Source organism: Cheilinus undulatus, linkage group 16 (assembly GCF_018320785.1).
Source record: "Cheilinus undulatus linkage group 16, ASM1832078v1, whole genome shotgun sequence".
Taxonomy (NCBI): Eukaryota; Metazoa; Chordata; class Actinopteri; order Labriformes; family Labridae; genus Cheilinus; species Cheilinus undulatus.
Genome location: NC_054880.1, coordinates 7,866,686 through 7,879,488, shown reverse-complemented (window position 1 = coordinate 7,879,488; position 12,803 = coordinate 7,866,686). Strand labels below are relative to the sequence as shown.

Below are 12,803 nucleotides of genomic sequence, written 5' to 3'. Positions count from 1 at the left end.
ATTCTTGGTCATTACATTGCAATATAATAAATATAGTTTTTTATAAGTTCAAAATATTTTAATATATTAATAATATTCTATTTAAGATATTTTCATAATTAAAATATTTTTTTACATTTAAGATATTTTAATATTAAAGAAAATTATTATATTGAAGATGTTTTATATGTAAGATAATTTATATATTCAAGATATTTTTATATTTAAGATATTTTTATATTCAAGATATATTTTTTACATTTGAGATATTTTTAGATTAAAGTTTTTATTGTATATTTTATTTTAAGTTTTTTATTTAAGATATTTTTTAAGATATTTTTTAAATTTCAAGATATTTCTCAGTGTACAATATTTTTATATTTAAGAAATTATAATATTTAGGATGAAGATATTTATTTATCAATAAAATGATTATACTACTGACATTTTTTAATTTGAGATATTTTTATATTTCAAGATATTTCATATTGAAGATATTTTTCATATTTAAAATACTTTTTATATTTGAATATATTTAGATTGGAGTCCTCCTGTGGTAAATTAAAATGATTGGACATGATTTAGAAAGGCACACACCTCTCTACAGAAAGCCTCACAGCTGACAATGATATCAGAGCAAAAACCAAGCCACAGTGAGGGTTCACCCTGACCATTTTATATTTTACCATGAACAGAGCAGCGATGATCACTCAGCTGAGTAGCAGATCCATGTACAATCATTGCACCTGTTATGAGATAACATTGGTTAGTTAAATACTTCAGTCTTGGTATGCAATTATATTGATATTTGATTGGTTGCAGAACATTGGGCCAATTACTTTTCTTTTTGGGTAATGTTTTGCACAGTTTTTATGATAATATAAACTGGTAATGTGCCTTGAAAAGGGCATCTTTTTGGCTTTGGCTTTTTGTATCCATCCATCCACAGACAGACAGAAGATAGGATTGTCTGTCTGTGCCTGTAAAATAATGCACAATGAAACTTAAAAACTAAAAGTTATCTCTCTCTTGCAGTGAAACACTCCCTGGAATATTTCCTTACAACATCTTATGGACTCCCAGACTTTCCAGAGTTTGTGGCTATTGTGAAGGTTGATGGAGTTGAGATTGGATACTGTGACAGCCAAATAAAGACAGCAAAATCTAAATATGACTGGACAAGAGAACTCATCAGAGACAATCCAGACCACCTGGAGTGGTATTCTGAAAGGTGCTTGAGACATCAGTACTCCTTCAGAGGTTACATTGAAAACATCATGCAGCGCTTAAACGAAAGTGGAGGTACTGTATGTACGTTTATATTCATTAGCAGTTCTTAATGTTCATTACCAAGTGCCCTGTGATCAGTTCGATAGGTAGCATGGTGTGACTGCCAGTGTCAGAGTTGTGTCTACATGCATACTGTGTGTACTCTAGAGGGAGATAAATGGCTACAGACAAGTCAAACCTACTTGCCTTTTCTGTTACCTTTGTGTGACTGCTTCAGTTGGGTTGTGAAACCACTTATGCCGACGATATGCCGCTGTATTTTTCATTAGATCAAATAACCTCAACAATCTTGCCCCCTCAGTTTCTGACTGGATGTCACGAGACATACACAATCTCATCCCAGATAAACTGAGATACTCATAATCAGTGTTCCAGTCATTGTAAATCAGTGAAATCATCTTCACCTGGGCCTTTTATACCCTACATAGGCCACATGGTGGTGTGTCACAAAGAAGTGTCCCCAGTTTGGTCGATTCCTGTTCATATCACTCTGAGAACTAAGGTTACAATGTAAGCTTGTGGTTTTAAATTACTTTGCTGAGAGGAAATGCATGTGATTTCTCAGAGCTGTGCTTTTTCACACTTGCTTGTTTGCCTTTGGAGCCCCTACGAATTTTACTTAAGAGCCCTTAACGACCAAAATGGCTCGTTTCATAAGTGAGACTATTAAAGTATTATACATTCATATTTTTGAAAAATGTTAATGTTTTTTTGACCAACTCCCCCTCTACTCATGAAAATTGAATAATCATAACTTTCAAGGAAATGTAACCCTTAAAGTGCCAGGTTCTGTCACCGTGGCCCCTGTGTTTTAGATGGGAAAAAGTGAAAAAATAGTTATTTTCAATATAAAACATTCAAAGTAGACTTTATTTCTTCCTGGTCATCAGAGCCTGGTACATGTCGATTGTTTTTTTTTTTTTTTTTAAATCATATTTGATGCAGGTCAAATGTAAAATAAATGTGACACATAAGTCCTTAATGACCAAAATGGGGCTATCAAAGTATTATACAGTCATATTTTGTAAAACTGTTTTGGTTAATCTTTTAAACCAACTCCCTGTGAACTCATAATAATCAAATAACCATAATTTACAAGAAATGTGACCCTTTAAGTGCCAGGTTCTGTTACTATGGTCCCTGTGTCTTAGATGGGAAAAACTGAAAAAGTGTCAAACGTAAAACAAATGTGACACATAAGCCTTTAACAACCATAATGGCTCATTTCAAAAATTAAATAAATTACAAAAATATTCCACATTTATGTTTTAAACTTTTTTGATGAATCTTTTCAGAGGAATGCTGGACTCTTGCTACAGCTTGCAGACAGTGAGGCTTTCCATCGACAGATAAGGAAGTCACTTTAGTCTACCATGACAAACTCAGTTGTATCTTGGAATGCCTATCAACAAGAGTTGTTGGGCTCTTGACTCCTGGTTTCCTTTCTCAATCTTTTCTAAAGTTTGGGGACTTGTGCACTGTGTCAGGATCTCATGAGTGTCTTTGTCATGGGGCAGTCTTTACTGGTCATTTGATATCTGTGTCAACATTTCCAAACACAAGGGTCTATGGATCAGTGTGTCTCTTTAACATGTCCTCTCATCTGTAGCCACATGTGTGGGAATGCCACTTTCCCTGTCCCTCTGTCTCTCTCAGGTGTGCACATTCTACAGAAGATGAGTGGCTGTGAGTGGGATGATGAGACTGAGAGACTGCTGGTTTTAACCAGTATGGTTATGATGGAGAAGACTTCATAGCAATGGACATGGAGACACTGACGTGGATTGCTCCAAACCCTAAGGCGTTCATGACTAAAGCCAGATGGGATGCAGAAAAAGCTAGATTACAACACAATAAAAACCACTTCATCTACATGTGCCCCAGCTTGCTGAAAAAGTATTTACAGTATGGAAGCAGCTCTCTGCAGAGAAGAGGTACAGTTATACAACCAGATGTACAGATGCATTTTATGTCTGTCAGAGATGATGAACTATAGCCAAAGAAGATGAAACTATAAAAACACAGACATTATTGTTTCTTTGAGTAAGCTTTTCTTTTTCTGTTTCCCTCGTCCAGTCCGTGCCTCAGTGTCTCTCCTCCAGAAGTCTCCCTCCTCTCCAGTCAGCTGCTTCGCCACAGGTTTCTACCCTGACAGAGCTGTGATGTTCTGGAGGAAAGATGGAGAGGAGCTTTATGAGGGCATGGACCACGGAGAGATCCTCCCCAACCATGATGAAACCTTCCAGATGAGTGTTGAGCTGGACGTTTCATCTGTGAAACCTGAAGACCGGAGGAGGTACGGGTGTGTGTTTCAGCTCTCTGGTGTGAAGGAGGAATTCATCACCAGACTGGATAAATTAGTGATCAGAAGCAATGGTAAGACTGGTATCAGGGTTAAATCTGGTCAGCTGTGACATTACCAACAAATCAGTTTTCTTCAGTCACTTCTATTTTATGATCATTGCAGTATGAATCATCATCAACACCTCTAACACAAATGGATCCCATATTGAGATTATATCTAGTGAAACTTGTCAAAACATGGGTGTTTTATTTCATCTTACATAAAACCAAAGCTCCAAAATGAGGCAGGATGAAACGATGTTTCTGGAGAGCTGCAGGTATGACACAGGGCCGGTTTCAGTCATTTGGAGGCCCAGGGCAAAGACCAGTATGTGGCCCCTCCCCCTTTAGCCAAAAGCATTAATAATGAGTGGAAAAAAAATAGAACGCTTTTTTAAGTTAAACAGAGCCACAGAACTACAATAAATGTAGATATTTTAAAATGCCAGGTTGAACTTACATGAATAAAAAGAACATATATGCTCATTATCAGTGACATATTTCTTCTGAAACTATACAGACATTTTTATGTAGCCTACTGCATCCTGTTTAACTACACAATAATCCACCAAATAATTATTTCATTTCATTACAACTACGAATCGATTGATGAATATCTATGAATCTACGTCACATCCGTGGTTTTGGGTTGTGGCTCTTGGATAGAATAAAGTTGACTACTTCTGGTGTAGACTGTCTCTAGACAAACAGAGAAATATTGGTGTCAGGCCGAAATAAACTAGTTTGATTTGGAAAGCATGTCTGAAAGGAGAAAGAGAAGAGTTAAGAACTGAGTTTCCGTTAGCCAATTACCAGTCATTGGCCGGTAAAAAGGGCGGAAGTCCGGCAGATAAAAATATAACCGGTCAAAATGTCCGGCAGAAAACATGCAAATGACCAGATAAGTAAATACTGAATACTTGCAATCGTGTAACCTAGAAGATATATTGTGAGAATGCGTTAATATAAACTAAGAGTTGCCTGATCTTACCACATGTACTGTCCTGCGATGCTGGGGTTGTTTATCTCCTCAGACAGCAAGCACACGGCTAATTATGTATGCATGGTGACATCAAAGCAAGCCTATCTCTCTGTGCATGCTCAGTATTCCTGGGGACTAAGCAGGGAAAGTGGGAAAGTTTGACCAGAGCTTTCTCATGAAATAGAACTTTAGTCTCAGTTAGGTTTTCCTGGTTAACCAAAGGCTTAATATCATCAGCGGTATGGAGGGATTTTGAGTTAGTCATCGCTGCCAGTAATGAAGAGGCTGAAAAGAAGGGAACTGTAGAGCTGAGCGGCTGAAACACCGATGCAGCAGCAGAGAGAGAGAGGCCTACGCTGGCTAATTATCAGAAGTAGTCTTGGATAAGCCGTTAATGAGAGGAGGACTGCTGTGGAGCTTTTGTCTTTTTGGGACTAGTCCAAATAAACCAGGATGGCTGGTTTAGCAGATGCTACAGTGATATCATCATGAGGACTGATATTAGCAACTAATATCTCAGTATTTCATTTTTCATTTGAAATGTAGAGTTCTAACGCAGTGTCCAGTTAACAGCACCGGGGAGTTATGTTTGGATGCTGGTGGAGGATGGTATTTAGCTGTTATAAGCTGCAAAGTTATGATAGCCAATGTGCTAACAGGCTAATGGTGCTAATGTGAAGCTAACTGTTGTTGTTGATGAGTTAAGCATGGGCGTATAATGTGTAACTGACTGCGTGTGTAAGGAAAAGCGTGCAGCCTTTATTTTGATACTTTAAACCACTTACACACAAAAATAAATACATGAATAAGAGAAAGTCTTTGTGTAGTCGGTTCTAAGGTCTAACTGTGTGTCTGTAATAACAGGGTAATTATTACTCAGGTTTACTGTCGGCTTGGTTTCTGTCCCGGTTTTGGGTCAGGTCTGGAAATAAAAATGTGTCCTCAGTCCCGTTTAGCCCAGACTTGTATGTATCGATGTATCACAGAATATCAGATTTATGCGTTTTGCTGCTGTTAATGCAGCAAAATAATGTTAAAGCAAATGTCAGGTAGTTGTTCTAAATGGCCGGAATTCTTGAAGACTGCCGGTCATTTTGACCAGGGACAAAAAAGTCTAGTGGAAACGCTGGTTATGAAACTAAATTTTTACACATTAAACACCACATTTATATTTCATTAAATGCATTAATGGATATGTTTTCCTAGGTCTATTCCATTAACTCACCCCAACACATAGACTTTTAGAATACCAACTCATAAACTCACTTAGACCATCATTTTTAGAAAGGGAGACCTCCTGAAGGCTCAGGAAAGGATAGGCAGAGTTTTTCAAAAGCGTGGAAAAGAGGGTGAGCCAGATCGTAGGTTCTGATAAATTCTCTTCAGCTATTAATTATTTAATTAATTGGTTAATTAATTATTTAATTAATTTAGCCTTTTAAGTGGTGATTTTAGAAAGTAAAATTACAACAATAGATCTAGGAGGTACATTAGGGGAAACCAGAACCACACAATGAGGTTTGAGAGGTTATAACAGTGTATAAAACAGTGTCTGCTATAACTGTACAGGTCAGAAATGTGAATAATGTCCAGGTGGTTGAAGAAACTTTTGTTTCAGTTCCAGGTTCTCCTCCTTGGCTTCCTGTTATTGGAGTTGTTCCAGGACTGCTGCTCCTGTCAGTCTGCATCACTGGATTCATCATGTGGAGAAAAAAGAAAAATGGTAAGGAACACATCCGTTTTAGCAGCTTCTGGTTTAAAGACAAAAATCAGTCAGTCTTTATGTTTTCTGTTCTGATAAATAAGTTGATTTGTGATCATGAGGCCAACATTCCTTGTTTTGTCCTCCTGTCATAAACCATGATGCTTATCAGTTTTAACTTTGTGATTTCTCATTTTGATTTCAGGGTTCCAGGCTGTTCAACGTAAGTGAAATCCTGGTAAACATAAAGTCTACATGTTTAACATAATCAGAGCTACACAGAAACTCTGTTCACCCTTTAATAAAGAGTTTAAGTTCTGTTGTTTTGTTTTAAATTAATGGAAGTTTACTGCAGTTGTGTTGAAAATAATCACATACATAATGTATTGTGATGCAGACGCAGGTGATTCTGTATTGAGTCAGATGAATGCTTTCTGTATATTATTTATTTATTTAGATTGATGTATAATATACACACTCACTGGCCACTTTATTAGATACACCTTGCTAGTACCAGGTTGGACCCCCTCTTGCCTTCAGAACTGCTTTAAATCTTCATGGAATAGTTTTAACAAGGAGTTGGGAGCATTCTTCAGAGCTTTTGGTCCATATGTTCAAGAAACCAGTTTGAGATGATTTAAGTTCTGTGACATGGTGCATTATCCTGCTTAAAGCAGCCATCAGAAGATAGATGACTGTGTTTGTAAAGGGAAGGGCATGGTTAGCAACAATGCTCAGGTAGGCTGTGGCGTTTAGACCATGCTCAGCTGGGCCCAAGGGACCCAAGTGTGCCAAGAAAATACCCCCCACCCCCCAACACCACCAGCAGCAGCCTGAACTGCTGATACTAGGCAGGATTGATCCATGCTTTCATGTTGTTTACAACAAATTCTGCCTCTACCTTCTGAATGCTGCAGCTGAAGTCAAGACTCATCAGACCAGGCAACACTTTTCCAATCTTCTGTTGGTTTGGCCCAATGAATTGTAGCCTCAGTTTCCTGTTCTTAACTGACAGGATTGGCCCCAGGTATGGTCTTCTGCTGCTGTAATCCATCAGCTTCAAGGTTCAACGTGTTGTGCGTACAGAGAGGGCTTTCTGCATGCCTTGGTTGTAATGAGTGGTTACTGTTACTGTTGCCTTCAAACCAGTCTGCCCATTCTCCACTGACCTCTGACATCAACATGGCATTTTCATCAATATCCGTTGACTGGATATCTCCCCATTCTTGGATCAGTCTCTGGAAATCCTAGAGATGGTTGTGCGTGAAAATCCCAGTAGATTAGCAGTTTCTGAAATACTGAAACCAGCCTGTCTAGCACCAACAAACATGCCACATTTAAAACCACTTAAATCTTCTTTCTTCTCTATTCTGATGCTGATTTGACTTCAGAAAGTTGTTTGACCATGTCTAAATGCCTAAATGCATTACATGCTGCCATGCAATTGGCTGATCAACTATTTGTGTTAAGAAGCAATTGAACAGGTGTACCTAATAAAGTGGCCAATTAGATTAATCATTATCCTATCAAAAATGCTCTGTGAAGTACAAAGAGTGTCCTGTACAATATCAAAAGCTCCTTGCAGGCGACAAAGAGCCTGGTGCTGTGTAGGAACAGAGCACTAAATGACAGTGTCATCAGCATATAGATGAACATTTGCTTTGGGAACATTTTTACTAATACTGTTGATTTAAAGTGTTAATAACATCATAATCTAGATGGCTTTACATATAAACAAAGCAGTTTACAATATATGACCTGATGCATGTTGACTCATTATTCAGTAAGCTCTTTAAAGTACAGTAGGCTGCATATGTTTCTGCTTAAACTGACTTTAACTGAAGCTGAATTTGATAGTTCAAGGTTTCAACCTCAATTTAGTGCATGTCAAAATGTATAAACAACTTAATGCTGAAAATTGTTAATTAGCAGACAAATGAATCTGTCTATCTCTGTCTATAATGTTGATACCAGTATGAGTAAAATGTCTCTTATTTGCTGCTTGTCTCCACACAGGAACAGGATAAACCAGAGATAGAGCTAAGCTCCAACACATGAGGAGTCAGCACAGCTGCCAAGAACAGTCAATTAGTAAATAAAATCAAAGCACAACCACTGCTATAATCATGTAAAACTTTTCTTCAGGCATTAATCCTACAAAATAAAAGTCAAGTTCAGGAAGTGGAATGATCTAATAGACAACAAAAACACATGTAGAAGCACCAACTTTAGAGATAATGTAATAATATGTTGGAAATAAGTTTTTTTTTTTGTTTGTTTTTTGTTTTTTTTGGTAGATTTTAGATGACAACCCCGTGACTGTACAACATGTGAGTGTTCTTAATAACTTTATTTTACTCAGTCTTTTGAGCTAACATTATTATAAGCTATTTCCACTAGAGGGCATCAACAGCTCAAAATAAAAGCTCCTCTATTCAAGGTCGGTCTTATTCCCACCTGTTTATTTCCCCCTCACGTTAAACATTAAACACATGTTATTGTGCTGGACACCAGCAGGTTACTGATAAAACAATGCTCTTTAAACAGCAGTGTCAAACTCAGTCACAGCAGGAGCAGGATTCTAAATAAAGGTCTAACCTGAGGGCCTAACAGAGTCAACGTTTAACTATAACCTGGAAAACTCATTTTCATAGGTAATGAAAAAACCTGATTTTGTGATTTTAAAAAGTCAAAATAAACATTTAAAGGCTTAAAATATGGGGTTAAATGTCAAATTTATTAGTTGAAAAGGTCAAAATGGAATTTAAAGTCAAAATAGTGTTTTTCAAAGTCAAATATCTGAGATAGAGTGTCAGAAAGGTCAAAATAAGAGATAAAGTTCAAAACTATGACTTTAAAAGTCAACATAATGTGATCAAATTAGAAATCATGAGTTTTAAAGGTCATAACTTGAGATAAAATACAAATGCTGAGTTAAAGATTAAAGTATAAGATTGTGTTTTAAATTGATAATCTTAAAGTCAAAGTTAGGAGATAAAATTGTCAAAAAATGAAATAAAATTCAAAACGATGGGCTAAATATCTGAGATAGAAAGTCAAAATCATGAGTTTTAAGTTTTAAAGTTCTAAATATGACTTCAAATTTAAAATTGAAAAATGAAATAAAAACACAAATTAATTTCTTTTCCCACAATCCTGACTTTTTGTGTATTTCTTTTACCTTTAATGACTTTAAAAGGCTATTTTAGGCATCAAGTTTAAATTTACATTTTTATACATTTTTATCTTCAGACCTCATACTGGTGGGCCAGTTGTAATGAAACTATGAAATGATCTTAGGGGTAACTGTACCATGGGCCGGATTTGGCCCCCAGGCCTTGAGTTTGACACCCCTGTCTTAAAGGAATAGATTTTTATAAAAATAAAAATATGGTTATTACAATGAGCTTTCTGAAAAGGAAGGAACATCTTACAGTTTTAGAGAAGCTGTAGATAAAGAATATACTAGGATTGATCTTTTACTTACCATTTTTTTTTTTTTTTTTTTTGTTGGACTATTGTTTTGATATATTTATACAAGAGTTTGCTGCTGGGTCTTTTTAGCAGATGTAGATGCCATTTTGTCATTTGACTTGCTCCAAAAATACTTCAAGGACGTCACATAAGTCTCTACTAATGTTGAACACCAACTTGGGCTGCATCAAAGGTAAAAAGTCAAGATTTTTGCACTGAAAATGTTGGAGCTCACGCCGAACGCTGCTACTCGGTCCACATCACTGGAAGACCCCCCTGGTCTTAAACTTTTGATCAGCTGATGAACAGCCTATTTCAGTTTAATAGTTGTTTTCAGTAAATTGCTTTCTCAGTTTTCTTTTTGTCTCACTCCCATTTCTTCTTTTTGCATTTTGAAGCTCTACTTAGAACCTTCCTAAGATCCAACAGTGCAAAATGAAAATTCTTGCAGTTTTTCAACTGCTCTTAAGATTTTGATCCAGAGTGTATCTGGACTTTGACCTGGTAGCTGGAAAGGTGCAGGATCACTTCCTGACCTTCCTGACTTCCTGAAGTGCCCTTGAGCAAGGCACTGAACCCCCAACAGCTCACGGCAGCGCAATGAGAGCAGCAAGGCCATCACTCTGACATCTCTCCATCAGTGCATGTCCATGGGGATCCTGTTTGTGTATTTGCATGTAATTCAGCCTATGTGTGTGTAGCATGTATAACAATAGAGCGTAAACTGTGAATTTCCCTTCAGGGATTAAGAAAGTATGATTTGACTTAAAAAGTGTCACAAATTGGTGAAAAGCAGCTACAAAGTGGCATTATTGGGTAAGCAGTAGCAAAAAATGGGCAAATAAAATGACAAAAAAGTTGTAAAAGGTGGCAAAGAATTGGCAACAAGAAGCAAAAATAAGGGGGAAAAACAATTAAAATATGGACAAAAAGCAGTAAACAAAGTGACAAAATGGGTGGAAAAAAAAGAAAGAAAAAATGGGATAATGAGTTAAAAGGAGAATGAATACATAATTCCAACATCAGGACCTAATATTAGCTTGACACACCTTTGATGTCCAAAGTAACTGCTAGCCAGGAAGCTAGCATCAGTGCTACTAATCCAACAAATATGTTCTGATATCATCAATAGTCTCAACTGAGGAGGGCCAGTTCTCTGGGTTTCAGGGGTCCAGACAACACTGTGGGCAGGCCTGATCATGACGTCTCTATTCCAGGTTCATTCCAGTGCATCTCTACTGATAAAGCAGCACGGCTGACAGAGCTAAACAAAACAGCTGCTGAAAGTCCTCCTGACATCTCTCTGCACAAGCACAAGCATGCTCTGAGTGTGTTCACTGCACTCCAGTGCACATAAACATAAACTTTCACAGGAAAAAAGTTCTAATATTCACTTTAAAATTCAACTCCAGACAGACAAGTTTGTGTACATCACACTTTCAACTAATCAGTGAACCTCCCAAACTGGTAACACTGCACGTAGATAAAACAACATTTCACAATAAAAGCACCTGGGCCATTTTGGCTTGTTATTCATAAAGTTCTCCACAGAACAGACGACTGCATGTCCTTGTTTATAAATCATGTTTTCTGAAACTAATAAACAGAATAATAGGTCTGTGTCCAGCTCTGTGCTTAATGCTGATACCAGTATGACTAAAATGTCTCTTTATTTGCTGTTTGTCTTCATAGGGAGGCAGGAAAACACAGAGTAGAGTCAGTACTACTCCCATGACTTCCTGGATGGTCATTTTGTGAGTAAAATCAAAGCACAAGTTTTTATTGTACTTGTTGAGCTTCTACTGGAGGACCAACAGAGTTCACATTATTGTGAAGTATTTCCACTAACTGCTCCATGGACTCTATGCCTATACTGTGGAATAATCTAGTTGGTTAATAACCACTACAGGAAGTGGTTAAAATGACTTTGATACAAGCATGTAAACATGGTCTCTGGTGCAGTGATTTGGCCTCAGTGGCTGTTTTGTCAGAACAGGACAGTACTGGAATAGTGAGGCCAATTCTGTTGTTTTTGCTGTTGACTGGAAAGATTTGAGTTTGACACAAAAAGATGAATATGAGACAATAGATCAATATTTCATCTTTTCTGGGTATTTATATCTGGATCTGATACCCAACTTAGAAGATAGCATTACCTATAACGGAACATCAGATTTTGGGTCACAGGCTTGATGCAGTTATTGCAGGCAAAGGATTTGCAACTAAATATTAAGTCTTATTCACGTTAATCTGTTTTAAGTCTATCTGTTCTAATACTTTTGCTGACTCAAAAATGTGGCGTTCTATTACAAATAAAGCTATCTTCTAAGTTGTGTATCAGATCCTTTCTCTAAATCCAACCAATCTGTCAGTGCTGACATTTTTATTAAAGCTGAGTGGATTGAAATTGTGAGGGAGTTTAAATATCTTGGTGTAATAATGGATTCAAATCTCAATTTTAAGTCACATGTGAAAAAAATGACCAAAACCATCAGGTACAATCTGATACACTTTAGACATATTAGAGGTTGTCTTTCGATGGATGCCACTAAGACTTTTATGCACGCTATGATCCTTTCTCACTTGTCATATTGTATCACATGTTGGGGACAAGCTGGAGAAACAGCCATTAAACCACTGGAATCACTGTGTAAACAAACCTTAAAAACTCTAGATAAAAAATCTATGCAATATCACCACTGCAGGATTTTAGAAAAGCATCATCTGCTTAGCTTTGAGAATTTTAAACTGTTTTCTAATTTGTGTCTTGTTTTTAAGATTTTAAATGGCTTGGCTCCTCCCCCATTGCGTCAATTTGTTAATCGTTGTTCTGAGCAGTCCATAAAATCCACCAGAATATCTTCAATTAGAGATTGTTCTGTGCCTTTCCGTCGCATTGCTTTTGGTCAGTCAGCTTTCTCAGTAAAAGCCACGACTCAGTGGAACGCTCTCCCTGACAGCATTAAGAACTGTGATTCTGTCTGAAGCTTCAAGAACAAACTCAAAAATCTACTGAAAGACTCTCAACTCTGT

At 37.0% G+C, this 12,803-nt stretch overlaps 1 pseudogene; it reads left to right on the top strand.

The window, feature by feature from the left end:
- The window catches only part of LOC121523165, a 32,247-nt pseudogene extending 22,925 nt beyond the window's left edge, over positions 1 to 9,322 (top strand).
- Positions 9,323 to 12,803: the final 3,481 nt, after the last annotated feature.